Source organism: Sarcophilus harrisii, chromosome 3, assembly GCF_902635505.1.
Source record: "Sarcophilus harrisii chromosome 3, mSarHar1.11, whole genome shotgun sequence".
Lineage (NCBI taxonomy): Eukaryota > Metazoa > Chordata > Mammalia > Dasyuromorphia > Dasyuridae > Sarcophilus > Sarcophilus harrisii.
Window position 1 is genome coordinate 212,854,995 of NC_045428.1, and position 17,846 is coordinate 212,872,840.

The following is a 17,846-nucleotide window of genomic DNA, read 5'->3' on the forward strand; positions in this document are numbered from 1 at the left end:
ATAAACATGTTTTAGTTATAAACTGGGTATTCTTTATACCTCTGACTTGGTTCATTGTTTTCAAAGTACCAATATTTGGGGGGAGAAGGGTACATAATCATTCCTCAAAAATTATAACTTTTAGAGGGGAAAAATGAAATATATATATATATATATATATATATATATCCATGTTTATGCAGTAATTACTCTTCTGGGCAAACAGAAGACATCATATTCCAGTTATTGTATTATATTTAAAATTCTAAGAGTAATAAATTCTTCATATAACAGGTATCCATATGGGTCATCTTTTCTTTAGCATTTGCACTTTGCAGAAACAAAATGTAATAATGCATAATAAAATCACACTATATAAAGACTGCACAATTTAAATTTTTATATTGTAAGATATGTCATGAGCTTAACTAAAGGAGGAAAAGAGTATATATTTTGTGTTTAACTCTTCCACTTTAATTCCTATGTTCCTCAAGACTTACCTCTCTTCCCATATGTTCTATGGAACCTTAGTTGACCACTTCAATCAGCAATGACTGTTCATTCTTCCCCAAATCATCTTTCTGGTAATGAATCAGACACTACCAGACCATAATCATTCTACTGAAGCCTTTACTGAATACACTATCTTTATCTAACTTGATCTAAAACTGAGATTTCAAGACTCCTTAATGGTGGTGATCATGTGTTATTTTTTAATATATCAACTTTAATGTATACAGTAAAACAAGGCACTGGGAAACCCTATGGTGGTGGTTGAGCTGAGGGGGAAATAATTAATGTCTACAGACTAATAAAGATAGCATTTTTTATAAAATAAAGGAGCATAGCAAACTCCTCCTATCTCAGTCTCCAGACACCCTTTTTTTTCCTGCTGTTCCTTTAGTATGCCAATAGCAACATCAGTACAAACTGATATATTAAGCTATAAACTAGGGGGTGCCAAAATTTCCACCATCTACACTGTTGTTGTTGTTGTTTAGTCATTTCAGTGATATCCACAGTCTTTGCAATCCCTGTTTAGGTTTTCTTGGCAAAAAATTTTGTAGGGGGTTGCCATTTCCTTCTCTATCACATTTTAACAATAAGAAAATTGAGACAAACAAGGTTAAGTGGCTCCCCCAAGGTCACAAAAATATTAAGTGTCTGAGACCATATTTTAGCTCTTGTGTTCATGATTTAAGGTCTGACACTCTATCCACTGTACCACCTACGTATGCTCAACAACCATCTTACCACTCTTTTAAATAAATGGTAGGAAAGTATAGTATTATTGACATAACCACTTTATATTGCTGAGGCTTTGTGGCAAGTGGCTTGTCTGGAGTGTTGTTGATGTTCAATTTTCTTGATTCCTCATAATATTGTCTCCTTTAAGTAAACTATTTTATTCTTTAGTTGCTGACAATTGTAGTGCTTTAAGGTTTACATAGTATTTTATAAATATTATCTCACTTTATCCACAAAACTCCCTTAAGGGAATAATGCTATTAAAATGAGGTATCATTTTATAGATGAAGATACTGAGATTAATCTGAAATTTTAGTCATTTGTTACCAAAATGGTGGACCTGAAATTACATAAGAATTTTCTAGGTGGATAAGATAAATCAGGCAAGGGGCCCATCTATTATTTAATAAGAAAACAATAAAGGAAATTAGGATGCCATTAAGGATAACAAACCATGCTTACTAGATTTACTTTCTCTGTCTTGACAGATTGTGTGATGGAGATGTTAAAGCACAAAGCCATAAATAGGAAACAATGCAAGAAAAATTTAAAGACTTGGACAATTTATATACTAAATAAAGCAGCAATTCACTCATGCAAGTAGTCATTTGACAAGTGGCCTTTACTATTCACCATACTATAGGAGAAGGAATTTGGGGTAGTGTTGGGAGTAAGTGGTCTATTAGATATGTTCAAAAATTTCATCATATTGACACCATCTCAAATTTCTCTTTCACAGGTACTCTAGTTCAATCTTACATACACTTCTAGTAAACTTGTTTATTTTCCCAGAAGCCAGGAAATTAGAGGCAGGGAATTAGAAAATGAGTAGGGATGCTTCCAGAGGCAGACAAATGACAGGAGCAAGAAGTGATAGGGTAACAGCTAGAAAGAATATGACAATATAGTTTTTTTTAACAGAAAAACTCCATATAGGATGGACTATAAGTTTATACCTTTGCTTTCCCAGTTCCAATCTATATAAGGGATTATATAACTCCTTTCTCTACACTCCACCCTCCCTCATGAACACACACACACACACACACACACACACACACACACATGCACACACACACACATGCACACGTTCACAGAGTTATTTTTTTTTTTTATTTAATAGCCTTTTATTTACAGGATATATGCATGGGTAACTTTACAGCATTAACAATTGCCAAACCTCTTGTTCCAATTTTTTACCTCTTACAGCCCCCACCCCCTCCCCTAGATGGAAGGATGACCAGTAGATGTTAAATATATTAAAATATAAATTAGATACACAATAAGTATACATGACCAAAACCTTTATTTTGCTGTACAAAAAAGAATCAGACTCTGAAATATTGTACAATTAGCTTGTGAAGGAAATCAAAAATGCAGGTGTGCATAAATATAGGGATTGGAATTCAATGTAATGGTTTTAGTCATCTCCCAGAGTTCTTTTTCTGGGCATAGCTGGTTCAGTTCATTACTGCTCCATTGGAAATGATTTGGTTGATCTCGTTGTGAGGGATGGCCTGGTCCATCAGAACTGGTCATCATATAGTATTGTTGTTGAAGTATATAATGATCTCCTGGTCCTGCTCATTTCACTCAGCATCAGTTCGTGTAAGTCTCTCAGGCCTTTCTGAAATCATCCTGTTGGTCATTTCTTACAGAACAGTAATATTCCATAATATTCATATACCACAATTTATTCAGCCATTCTCCAACTGATGGACATCCATTCAGTTTCCAGTTTTTAGCCACTACAAAAAGGGCTGCCACAAACATTCGTGCACATACAGGCGTTACCGAGCTTCCTCTACAGACTGAGGGGGCAGCAGCGAGGCACTAGCAGGACTGTGCTGCGCCTGCGCTCTGAGACTCTGAGAGCGTGCTGAGACGCTGTGGGGGAGGGGTGGCCGGTCCCAAGGAACTCCAGCTGTTTGGGGTTGTATTCTTCACCCCCGGTGTTTTTAGCTTCTCTGCTGGGCTACTGACTTGCTGCCAGGGCAAAGTATCCAATCCTGTAGTGAAGCTCTCCCCGCAGAGACAGCTGAGATCACACCCCAACCCCCTCCAGTCTGCTCTGCTGTGAGATGCCTGCGGAGCTCTTGCTGCCACTGTCTGCCCTCAGCCTGTGCCCGATCCAAAACCGTCCCGCCCTCGAGCAAAAACAGACCTTTCCTGGCGAATCTCAAGGATGTCTTCTCTTGGTAACTGTTTGTGGTTTTTTTTTCAGTCAGGCATTAATTCAGAGGCTTGTAATGAGATGGATTCTGAGAGAAAATGCGGAGCTTACACAGCTGTGTGCCTCCTTTGCCACCATCTTGGCCGGAAGTCCAATAATTTTTAAATTGTCTCTTCTAGAACTATTTTTTCAGATCACCTGTTTTTCCTATGAGATATTTCACATATTCTTCCATATTTTTCATTCTTTTTAGTTTGTTTGCCTGAATCTTACTGTCTCAAGTCATTAGTGTCCATTTGTGCGATTCTCATTTTTTATGTTTGATTTTCTTCAGTTAACTTTTGTGTCTCTTTTCCCATTTTAATTAATTCTGCTTTTGAAAGTATTATTTTCTTCCTTCTTTTTCCAAACTGTTGACTCTTTTGTGCATCCTTTTCATTCCCTTTTTCATTTTTGCTTCTACCTCTCTTATTTGACTTTTAACCTCTTTTATTAACAGTTCCCAGAAATCTCTTTGGGCTTGAGACCAATTAATATCACTCTTTGACACTTTTTTTTCTGTGGACATTCTGTCTGTCCACATATGAAATTTGTGTTTTGGTTTGTCCTATCACCACAGCAGCTTTCTATAGTCAAGGTTCTTTTCTGCTTCTTGCTCATTTTCTTTCTTTTATTTTGGTATTTTTTATTTTTATTTTTTTTAAGGCGGAGTTCTGCTCCTGGGGTAAAGGTGACACTGTCCCAAGCTTCCTTTGCAGCTCTGAGTCTTGGTTTTGAGAGGAGAGGCTCTTTGTGTTTTCAGGGAGTAGCTTTTCCTGTTCTGTTCAGGAAACAGCTTGGTTTCCCAGGGTTTGCTTTCTGAGCTGGCACTGGAAGCTCCTGCCTGCTCTGCTCCTCTATTGAGACAGGACTGAGGGTATTTGTTGCTGATCTGCTTAGAGGGATTAAGACTCTCACTGGCTTTCCCAGGATCTATCTGAGGTCCGCTGAACACCCTTTTCACCTCAGTGAGATTGATCTTTCTTGATGTTTTTTCAAACTTTTTTGAGCTAGAGAGTGATTTCATTCCATCAGACTCTGTTCAGAGGCTTGGTTTCATGTGGTTTTTGAGGGAAACTTGGAGAGCTCCATTAGCTTCCTGACTTTATTCCATTATCTTGGCTCTACCACTGGAAATTATTTCTCTTTCTTATTTAACATTTTATGGTTTCTTGAGACTTGTGTTTGATTGTTACACTTTTTTTATTCAGCTCTGTTCTTTTCATCAGAAATGCTTGCAAGTCTTCTATTTCATTAGAGTCTGTTTCCTTGAAAGAGTATAATCGATTTTGCTAAATAGGTTGTTCTTGGTTGTATTCCTAGCTACTCCTCCCAAAAGTCATAGAATATGAGGTTTAGAATAAACCCTCACTTTGTTAATGTGGTAGTTGAAAAATCTTGTGGGATCTGGACTGTAGCTCCACAATATTTGAATTATTTCTTTCTGTCTGCTTACAATATTTTCTTCTTGACTTTGAAGGTCTGAATTTTACGATAATGTCCCAGAAAGTTTTCATTTTGTGATCTCTTTAAGGAGGTAATCAATTGAATTCTTTCAATGTATATTACCTGCAGGGTCTAAGATATTAGGACAGTTTTACTTTACACTTTTTGAAAGATTATGGCTAGGCTCTATTTTTATCATGGTATAAAATAACTTAAATTTTCTTTCTCTGCTCTATTTTCTATGTTGGTTTTTAATAAATTATTTTAAATTTCTTCTATATTTTTCATTCTTTTGACTTTTTAATTGTTTTTTAGTGTTTCATGGAGTTATTAGTTTCCAATTTCCCAATTATTTTTTGTAAGGAATTATTTTAATCACTTAGCCTTTGTATGCCTTTTTCTCCAATTTGGCCAATTCTACATTTTAAGGAATTATTAACTTTAGTGAATTTTTATGCCTCTTTTCCATTAGGCCAATATTTTTATGTGTTACTTTTTTAGCTTTTATTTTTTTTTACCAAGCTGATAATTTTCTTTGGATAATTTTCTTCTATTATTTATTTTTACCCATTTTTTCTTCTACCACTCTTTTCTTTCTTTAACCCTTCTAAGAATTCTTTTTGGCCTTGGGTTCAATTAGCAATTTTTGGCCTTTTGGGGGGCATATTTTTCAACCTTTTGTCTCCTATTGAATTTGTGTCTTCATCTTCACTGCTACCTCAGTGGGTTTTTATTATCAAGTTTTGTTGTTTTTTTGATGTTTTCTCATTTTCTGTCTATTTCTTGACTTTGACCTTTATGTTATAGTTGGAATCTGTTCTTCTGAGAATAGGGATGCACTGTCCCTAGTTATGCTTCATATTGTGGTGCTGTTTTAAAAGCAAGATCTAGAAGTCTACAACTTTTCAATTTTTCCAAAGTGATAGTAACCCAATTTATACGTTTTAATCTACGATGGTAAGTTGTATCATGTTATATATAGGTAGTGTTATTCAAATGACAGTGTTTTGTCATTCTATATTTTCTCAATCATTAGACAATGATAGTACAATTATCTTGTTCAAGTCATTTTTTTTTTAAACAGGATTCTGCTGTTAGTCTAAAGCACTTTTTCCCTGAGGGGAAAAATTACATATTATATGATATTCTGTTTACATGCCTTATTCCTCTATGAAGTAAAGTTCTCTAAAATATGAAATGTATTATTTTATTTTATTTTACCTATTTATACCCAACATGTACATGTGACTTTATTTACAGTATGTACTTTAAAACATTAATTGAATTGAAGTGACATTGAATATTTAACCCTTTCCTAGCTTCTCTTGATGTAGACATCTGAGCAACTAATAATTATAAAATGATCATTGAATTGATATTAGCAAGACATTGTGTTATATGATATATCAAGGTTTTATTCACTCTGTAAATTCCATGAATACATAACTGGATTCTTCCACAACCAAAAAATCATGGGCCCTGGAGAAAAATATTGAAGTAGTCATAAAAGCAAAATAAATAGAAATCAAAGAATATAATTATTCTCAGCTTCACAAATACAAAGGTCAATCACTCACAGGATGACTTCAAAGGAATTCCAACAAAAAATTCATGATTTAGGGCAAGGAAATATTTAGATATGTATCCTGACTGGAAGGTGTCTTCTTGAATTCTCATGGTTCAATCTGAGAGATATCTGACATATATTATTGACTGCAGGTTGTTGGTATAATTTAGAAACTCTCATTCTACTGCTTTTCCCTCATGCATCTGAACCTAAAGAAACTTGAAGATTGCCACATTGATACAACTTAACACCTAAGATACAATTTGTTGAAACCCTTCTCTCTTCTATGTCATTGTTTTAGCTCTCCATCTTCATAGTTGCCATTTAGGAAACTCTACTCCTTTGCTTTTTCTACTTATGATTATACAATAATGCCCATGTAGGTTTTACATTTACACACACACACACATACACACACACACACGTGTTTGGAAGATGTGTTTGGACATCTCTGGGGCTATATCCATCTCTGCAAAGAGACTAAGATTTTGGCTTTGAGAAAAGCAAGATAAGATACAAAAGAAATAAAACTGACTACTCTTTTTTTTCTCTAAGAGAGAGAGGTAACTGACTCAAATTATATTTTTCTACTCCTTTAAAATATTGCTGGTCCAGGGTAGATTGTTAAGTTGGAGTATATGTTTAATTTTCCCAGATACTATCTATTAAAACAGGAGATATTCCAAACTTTCATATGCCTCTTGATAGTATACCACTAAAGAATAGTTACACAAAAGTTTATACCAAATAATGAATAATAAATAATCACATGTATAACAGAAGGAGAAGTTTTACAGATTAAAATGTATCAGAAATATATTGGACTTAATGAGCTCTTCAGGTAGAATGAAGTTTAGATTTTTCTCAATGAAGGGAAAGGGTCACATCTTAACTCAAAGAAAAATTTTTGAAAGTCATCAAGGAAGCTAGCACTGTCCCAGTTATCAAAGGCATTTTTATGGCAAAACCCACATTACAATTACATAAAGTAGAATGGGATGCAACAATGTCCCTTCTCCCACATGTGAACATATTAAGAAAATATAAAGTTTAAGATTATACACACATTAGTTCATCCTGGAAAAAAAAAAAACATACAATCCTTTAATTTACTAGACTATGCTCATTGAAATAAAAAAAAATTTCTTAGTCATAACTACATCCATAGATTCTCTAATATAATGTTCTTCTCTTCCTCCCACATTCAGTTATTCTTTAAATTATTTTCATACACAGGTCCAGAATTATTTTTTTTCAATTATTTGTACCTAGTAAATTTTCCCCTATAAAATTATAAAGAATTATGTGGATGGGTGCTTGAATGGGTGGAGTACTAAATTTGGAGTTAAGAAGAGTTAAATTCAAATCCAGCCTTTAGACATTATGTACCTTTGTGTATGTAACTACCTTCTTTCACCTCAGTTTCCTCAGTTATAAAGTATAGTTAATGATAGCACCCATCATGCAAGATTGTTGTGAGAATCAAGATAATATTTGTAAATCACTTAGCACTATGCCCTACATATGTTGTTTTTATTGTTCAGTAATTTGCAATAACATTCAACTCCTTGTGACTACATTTTGATTTATCTTAAGAAAGATACTGAAGTAGTTTGCCATTTACATTTTCAGTTTATTTCACAGATGAGGAAATTGAGTTAATTGCAATTAAGTGACTCATTTAGGTTCACACAGTCTGAAATTGAATGTGAATTTAATTTTTCTGACTGATCTGACTCCATTCATTGAACTAACTGCCTTTGACACATAGTGCATGGTACATAAATTCTCATTTTTATTATTAATAAAATATAAAAAGGAGAAAAAATAACATTTAAAAGTTTGATTTGATATGAATTCAGATTGCATTAATTGTTTCTCTTGAGTTGGAAAATATTTTTCACATTAAGTATTTTTGAAATGTCTTGGAACATTGTTTTTCTGAGAATGGCTGAGTCACATTTGATTACCATATAATATTTCTGCCACTATGTGCAATCTTCTCCTGGTTCTGCTCATTTCACATTGTATCAGTTTACATAATCTTCTTTAGTTGTCATTGTTGCTATTTTTTTTTCTGAAACCATTCTACTCATCATTTCTTATAGCACAATATATTCTATCACAATCATATACCACATATGTGCTCATCCATTTTCCACATGATGGACATCTTCTTGATTTCTAATTATTTGCCAACATAAAAATGTTTGATATAAATATAAATATTTTGTGTATATATATATATATATATATATATATATATGTGTGTGTGTGTGTGTGTGTGTGTGTGATATATATATATATATATATGTATATACTATGTATGTATATTATATATATAAACATATATCCTTTCTCTTTTTCTTTGATCTAATTATAGGTTATGTATATTCTGGTTAAAAGACATGCATAATTATATCCTTTCCAGTATAGTTCCAAGTTGCTTTGCAGAATGGTTGGATCAGTTTACAACTCCACCGCTAGTGCATTTTTCCCACACTCCCTCTAATATTTGTCATTTTCCTTTTCTGTAATATTAATCAATCTCATAGGTGTGAAGTGGTATCTCAGAAGTGTTTTAATTTGAATTTTTTTAATCAATAGTGATATATCATATACATATATATACATATATGGAGAGAGAGACAGAGACAGAGAGAGAGAGAGAGAGAGAGAGAGAGAGAGAGAGAGAGAGAGAGAGAGAGAAATTGAGGAAACAAGGGAGGGAGAAAAAACTTAGCTTTCTTCTTCTGAAAGACTTATTCTGACTACTTACCAAATGAGGAATGACTCATATTCTTACAAATTTAATTCAGTTTTCTATATATTAAAAAATGATGCATTTATAAAAGAAATTTGCTATTTCCCAATTTCCAGCTTTTCTTCCAATGTTGGCAGCATTGGTTTTCTTTGTGCAAAAAAGTTTTCAATTTGATGCAATCAATATTATCCACTATATGTCCCATAATAGTGTTTCTTATTTGTTATAAATGAATATAAAGCATGAAAAGTTGCCTTCATGTCTTCTTCTGAAAAAAAGGTAGCTATTTGTTTTTGTTAATGTTATTTGACAATAACATTGCATTGTAATTTTTAATCAAAAGAAAATTTAATAACATGGAGAAATAAGCTTTAGAATAAAACCAATATACACAAAACTTATGAAAGTCACAGCTGTGATTCTGTGTCTAATAGTATGCTCTGCAGATAAATATGTCTGACAGGTCTTTGATCACACAGTCACTGATTTTTATTAGTCCGAGTGCACTGTCATTCAGATGTTATACATTTTGATAGGTTTATACATCTCAAAGAAAATGCTACTTCAGTGTCTTTATTGAAAGAAAGTGGAAGTCAGATAAAAGACATTATAGCTATCAAACCTCAGGAGTTTGCCAGAAATTAAGCAATAGGTTTAGAATACTAAGATTCCAATACAAATCACAATTCAAGGTAATTCAGCTTTGGGACTTGGGAATGTTAGCTACTGAACATAGTAATTAGTCTGGATAATATGGATGACTAATGAAATTTTCTTTAGAATGGATTCTAAAAACTAATAAGGACCCAAGGAAAAAGAAGAGAAGAAGAACAAAGAAAAGCCTGGTCATTTTTCTCTGGTTTAGAAATAAGGATAAATTGTCATTTCTAAAGTTTGATTCAATCCCAATTAATGCAAATGTTTAAATATTTCTATTAGTAATCAAATAAAATTTTTAAATTTTTTTGTAAAATTATGATAGAGTATATAATAGCCCTGTCCTTGGTTACACTGAAAAATCATTCTTCTGAAACCTTACAGATAATTTTAAATGTGATTAACAGCCAAAGGGAGAAGGATATCAAAAATCTCTTTGTCAGGAAAAAATTGAAGGAGCAAACAAAAGAGACCCTTAAACTCATAAACTTACATATAGACCTTATGATATTCTGGAGGTTGCTAGGCCAAATTGTAAGTTTCAAACAGATCATTTATTTCTTAGAAATTAGCAATGCTCCATATCAAAGCATGATTATATATGTTTTTTTTTATTTTCTAAACTTAAGAAAATAATGGATAAAATGATAATAATGTATAGATTAAATTTAATTTAATTAATATAGATTAAATTTTAAAGGGTCCTGCATAAGTTTGAATTAAAAACAAAACAAAACAAAACAAAACAAAAAAGAACAATGTTTGAGAGCTATTTTTTTAGGTAGCCAAACATTTAATAGCATTTCACTGGAAATAGCAAAAATGAAGTGTACTAGGATTATTTGTATGTAATTTTAGGGAATAATTTTGAACAAAGAAATTAACATCATGAATAATAGATCTAAAACCAGAAAGATCAACATGGTAATAAGCAGAAGAGAGGGGTTGAATATAAGATTTAAAGTGTGTACTCCTTTTATATACTTACCATAAATCTTTTGTGTGGTAAACATTGGGCAATATGTTATATTGCCTTATAATGCTTTATGAAGGGCAGGGACTATATCACTCAATATTCATTTGTTAAGTTCCTTCTATATGCCAGGCATTGTATAAAATTCTAAGAATAAAAACGAAGAAAAATAGTTCCACACCATTTACCAGGAGAAATAACATGTAAACAAATATGTACAAGCAATTTATACATAGGATGTTCAGTTGGTTCAGGCATGACAGACTCTTTGTGTGTCTCTTTACTCTTTTTACTGAGAAGTTTCTCAGTAAAGATACTATAGTGTTTTGCCATTTCCTTTTCCAGGTCATTTTACAGATAAGAAAACTCAAGCAATCAATCTTAAGTGACTTGCTCAGAATCATATTGTTAGTAAGTTTCTGCGTCCTGCAGGTTGGTCTAGCAGTCTGTCCCATGACACTAGCAGATACATACACACACACACACACACACACACAGGTATATATGTATGTGATATTGGATATAATCAACATAGAGTAGTCATTGGAATTAGAATTAAGAAGGAAAGGAAAAGACTTTCTATAGAAGATGATATTTTATCTATGAATTGAAGGAAGCCAGGAAAGGCAGGAAATATAAATGAAAAGAGAATATTTTCTAAGTATGGAAGATAGTCAGTGAAAAAATCAGAGTTGGGGAAAAAGTTTTTTGATTAAGAAAAAGCAAGGGGGCCACTGTTAGTAGATCAAAGAATAATTTTGATGCAGGGTGCTTGGAGTATAAGGTTTAAGAAAACTTGAAATGTATGTAGGAGGAACAGTTCCAGGAGTGTCAAATAGAGGCACTGGAGTATTCTATGTTGTGGCTTGGAAATGTTAGTATTGTTAGCATAGTTATGCCTACTATTAAGATCATTTTGACAGCAAAGGTTAGGATGGACTAGAGTGAAGAGTAACTTGTGTCCAAAAAACCAACTCACAGGCTCTTATAATTCAAATGTAAGGTGATAAATCCCTGCATCAGTATTATGGCAGTATCAGAGAAAAGAAATTGAGAAATCATGAAGATAAAGATCAACCAACTTTGACAACAGATTAGATCTGGAGGATGAATAAGAGTGAAGGCTCAAGCATGATACTTAAGTTCCAATAGTGTTTGGGAAGTAACAGGGAAGTTACTAAAAAGGAAAGCATTAGAAGAAAAGATAATATTCTATTTTGGACATGTTGAATTTAACATAAATACAAGAAACTGCATTTGAGAGTTCTCTTTTTAGTTGTTTTATTTTTTCTGGTTATACATTTAGATTGACTTTTTAAATATATGTTTCTTTATGAATTATGCTAGGAAAAGGAGAGAAAAATTAAAACAAAAGTGAAAACCACAAGACAGAGGAAAAAAACACACAAAAAAATGAACATAGTATGTGTGGATTTTTTACATTCAGACCCTATAGTTCTTCATATAGCTGTAGATGACATGTTCTATGGAAAGTTGGATCACTAATGCACTGAAAAGAACTAAGTATTTCATAGTCCATTATGGCATATCCTTGCTGGAACAGTGTACAATGTATTCCAGTTTCTGCTTGTTTCATTCAGCATCAGTTTGTGTAAATCTTTCTAAGATCAGCTAGCCCATCATTTTTATAGAACAATAATATTCCATTACCTTCATATGCCTTTTTTTTATTCAGCTATTCCCCAATTGATGGGCATCTACTCAATTTCCAGTTCTTTGCTACCACAAAAAGAGATTCTACAAACATTTTTGCACATGTAGCTCCTTTTTCCTCCTTTATGATTTCCTTGGAATACAGACCACTACTAGGTCAAAGTTTATGCACAGTTTGATAACACTTTGGGGATAGTTAACAGATTGCTCTCCAGAATGATTGGTTTATTTTATAACTCTGCCAATAATTCATTAATTTGCAAGTTTCCTCACATCCCCTCCAAAAGTTATCATCTTTTCCTGTCATTTTATCTAATCTGATATGTATGAGGTGGAATTTCAGAATTGTTTTAATTTGCATTTCACTTATTAATACTGATTTAGAGCATGTTTCATATGACTATAAATGGCTTTAATTTCGTCATCTGAAAACTGTCTATTGATATTTTTAACCATTTATAAATTGAGTAATGATTTGTATTCTTATAAATTTGACAATTTTTTAATGTATTTTAGAAATGACACATTTATGAGAAACACTGGGTGTAAGCAATTTTACTAACTTTGTACTTCCCTTTTAATCTAATTTGTGTTGGTTTTGTTTGTGCAAAAACTTTCAAATTTGATTTTAATTTAATTTTACTTTAATTAAATTAATTTAATTTTAATTTTATAAAAGTTGTCCATTTTGCATTTCACAATCCTCTCTAGTTCTTTATTTATGAGTAAATCGGTTAGTCAATAAATAAATAAAATCTAAGATCAGTTTGTTCAGAATTTTATAGAACAATAATATTAACAACAATTATAATAAAAGTCAATATACATGTGTAACTATTTATAAGTAAAATGAAGATTCGTACATGTCCTGGAATTTATATTCTGAAAAAGTTTCCTGATTTATACAACTTAAATGACTTGCCTATGGTAACAGCATTTATTTGTCAGTCTTAATTGAGCCCAATTGTTATTGAGCTAACTTAATCTTCTAATTGATTCCTCTTCTCAAGGGTTGCAAAGAATGTTTTTCATAATAGGAGCAGGAAGGAAGGAAGGAAGAAAGGAAGGAAGGGAGGGAGAAATGGAGGAAGGGGAAAAGGGAGGAAGGGAAGAAGGGAGGAAGAGAAGGGAGGAAGAGAGGGAATGAGGAACAGGAGGGAGAAAAGGAGGGAGGAAAGGAGGGAGAAAGGAAGGGAGGGAGACAGGAACAAAGGAAGGCAGAAAGGGAGGAAGGGAAGACGAGAGGGATGGAGTGGAGAAGGGAAGAAGGAAAGAAAGAAAGAAGGAAAAAAGAAAGGAAGAAATGAGGGAGGGAGAAAAGAGGGAAGGAAAGAAAAAGGAAGAAAGGAAGGAAAGAATTAAATGGATGGTGGGAAGAAGTGAGGGAGAAAGGGAAGGAAGGGAGGAAAAGAGGAATGAAGAAAGGGAGGAAGGAAGGAAGGTTGAAAGGGAGGAAGGAAGATAGGAAGAGAGGAAGGGAGGGAAGGAAGGGAGGGAGAAAGAGCAAAGAAAGGAAGGGAGAGAAAGGAGGGAGGGAGGAAAGAAGGAAAGGAAGAAGGGAGGAAAGAAGGAAAGGAAGAAGAATGGAAAGAAGGATGGAAAAAAGAAGGAAGGAAGGAATAAATGAACAAAAAAGGAATGAAGGAAGGAAGGAAAAAAGAAGGATATAAGGGAGGGAGGGAGGGAGGGAGGAAGAATGGAGAAAGGGAGGAAAGAAGGGAAGGGTTAAAGGAGGGAAGGAGGAAAGGGAAGAAGGAAGGGAGGGAGGGAGGAAGGAAGGAAGGGAGGGGAAAAGGGAGGATAAGAGAGAGGGAGGGAGGGAAGGAGAAAAGGAGGGAGGGAGGGAAGGAGGGAAGGGATAAAAGAGGAAAGATGGAAGATAGGATGGGATGGCAGGAAGAAAGTATGGAGGAAGGGAAGGAAGGAAGGAATAGAAAGAAAGAGCACGAGAGAAGAAAGGAAAAGGAGAGAGGGGAGGGAGGGAGAAAGAGAATAAAGAAATAAAGAAAAAAGAATAAAAAGAGAGAAAAAAAAGAAGAAACAAGAAATAGGGCTCACAAATCAATTTCCCCTATCTAGTTTTGTCATTTGTAAAATGAAGAAATTAAATTCATAATACCCCTTTCAATTTTGAAACTTATGGCTCCATAAGCCTATGAAAGATATGCTATCAATGTTTTAATTATATTGATTTTATTTTTGAACATCAGCACTTTTCCATTAACTGTTATTTTCTTTCTATGAATTATAAGGTAGAACAAATCCATACTTTCTAATTACAGATCAAGTTCCATTTGGAGGCAAATTTTCTCCTTTAGCATTTTATTAACCTCAATCCTGATCTTTCTTGATCAGGATTGAAAGGAGAGCATGCAATCTGGTTTTGCTTAATCTGTGCCATTTTTATAGCAGCTGTTGGATAACCTAATGCATACAGTTATCAAATTGGTTCATGGACTTAATTGCTAATTTCATTTTTATTCAGATTAATTTACTTTGGATATAAAAATAATAGCTAATTATTTTTAAAATGGACAAAAGACTACTTATAGTCTTTGTTTTAATGCATCATTTATGGTGGTTTAATAATGGGAAGCAAACTAACAGAGATAAGTTTTATAGAAAACACTGAAAGGTTTGCATAAGTTAGCTTACTCAGTTGACAGAAATTTTCAATTGCTGCAGATTTTTTTCTGATAATTTGGCACCAATATACTTCTCAATTTTGAAGATTTAGGCTCCAATATTCCTAGAAGTATTATCATTCTAGTGTTTAAATAGAGGGCCATGACTGATTCACTGTAAACTTTCTAGACAGGCCAGCTGATGGAAATAACTGAGGGAAAAAAAAAAAAAAACTCACACACAAAGAAGTAAGAAATAAAGAAGACTAAGTGAATAAAGTACCTTTTTGAATTTAAAGCTTATTTAAAATCATCTTTCCCACCTCCCTTTTCTCACTGAAAAATTTAAAAAATAAAATAAGCTTATAATAAATATGCATAGTTAGGAAAAACAAATGTACAGTTTTCTTTCATATCTATTTGTAAGATGGCTACTACACATGTAAAAATGACAGTAGCAGTGGCTTTGGGAGCACTCAGGCTAGAGCTGAGAAAGTTGCCAACAACTGGTAAGAAAGAGATAACATGGGACTCTGTTGATATGGGGTGCAGTAGATATGGGGAAGAGTTTCTTTTAAGCAGTTTTAGGTCACAATTTTACAGAGAAGAGCACTGGTTCTTACAGTCTCAGAAGAGCACAGGACTTACAATTCCAGAATCAAAAGGAATGGTATTATTTGCAGCTGCAGAGAAAGGATACCATTTGGGTAAACAACAGAACAAAGACCAGAAGAGCAGTGACCATACCTCTTCCCAAATCACACAACTTTAGTAGCATTAAATATTTTTAGATCCCCTAGAAAAGCACTGGGGAAAAAAAACTGAAATAGCATGAAAACATGTTAAATTTTAAACAGTGCATACCCACACCTAGGTGAGCATGCCCCAATTTGAAGATTAATGTATTTCAAAGGGATCAAAGGGGAAAAAAAGAATCTATACAAAAATATTTATAGCATCTTTTTTGTTTTGATAAAGTATTGGATATGGATGGGTGATTATTAATTTGGGAATGGCTCAATAACTTGGCATGAAATGATGAGTACCATTTTCCCAGAAGAAATGATGACAAAGAGGGGGATTTCAGAAAAGAAAAAACAAACAAACAAGCAAAGCAATTCCTATATGACTGATGCAAAGTAAAGTGCAAAGAACTGGTGGATTATTGTGCATAATAACACCAATAAATGACAATCAACTGTAAAGGATCTGGCACCTTTCATCAATACAATGCTTCATAACAAACCCAAAGGCTTCATGAGAGACAGAGAGAACTTACAAATTCTAAGAACAAGTAATAGCATAGTTTCTTCACTGTATTCTTCCCAATTTTAGTGATATGGCTAATATAAAATACATGTTTTTGTGTGGTTTAATATATATAATTGACATCATTTGGTGATTCCTCAGTGAGTAGTAGGAGGAGGTTAGAATATTTGAAACTTAAAAATTTAAAAATAAAATGTTAAAAATACATAAATTATTTGAAAGATATATGATTAAACAGAACATGAATTTAAAATGTGCCCCATTCTACATTTTAAGTCTGGCAGAATGTGGGTGGTATACTTCACATTTAATCATCTGGTTTATCATTGAATTGATAATAATTCTAAAGTTTTTTAATGTTGTTTATAAGAATGTTGTTGTACATTTTATTTCTTCTATAGAACATCTGTGAAGACATGTCTCAAGGAACGAATCTGTGAAGATATGTCTCTATGAAACATGTTTATCAGTAATTTTCAGAAAAACAAACTTGAATAAATCTTTGTCAAGTTAGATGTAGCAATATATAAGAAGGGAATATAACCTATTTATTTCATTGGTTACCTGAATGTTCTTTGTTTCTTCTATTCATTAATCAATATAATTATAGAAAAGTGTAGATGTAAATGAATTTCAAGATGAATTCATTTTTCCAGTGGAGGTCATGCTGGGAGGTTTCTTAAGCATGCATCTGGATATTGAACTTCAATGCCTTGATGAATAATGAAGTACAAATAGGTTATTGTCCTAATATTTTTTGCTATCTTCTCTCATTTCAAATTGCTACATGACTGTCCAACAAAAATAAGAAGTAATAAAGAAAATAGCCATGATCACTTTCCCATGATCCTCCCCCCCTTATTTAGCACCTCTTTTTGATCATTGCTTTCAGGTGGTCCACTAGTTTCTTGATTTTGTCCTAATTTTGGTTGCAATACTCTTGTCTATGCAGAAGGCTTTTAATTTCATATAATCAAAATTATCTATTTCCTATCATGCTCTCCTACCTCTTATTTTGTGATAAAATTTTGCCTCATTCATGAGTCTGACAGGCACATTTTCCTATGCTTCCCTAATTTATTTGTGACATCACCTTTTATGTCTAAATCATTTATCCATCTTGATCTTATATTTAGTGTGAGATATTAATGCCTAGTTTGTATCAAATAGCTTTCTAGTTTCCCCAATAATTTTTGGCAAATGTTGAGTTCTTAACCCAAAAAGCTCAGATTTGGGGGCTCATCAAGCATTTGTATGATAATTTGCTTCTATGTATTATATACTTAATCTATTTCATTGCTCCACCACTCTGTTTCTTACATGGTATCAGCTTGTTTTAATGTTTACCATTTTGTAATATAGTTTGAAAGCTGGCACTCGTAGGCTATGTTCTTTAACACTTTTTTTCATCATTATATTGTTTTTTCCAGATG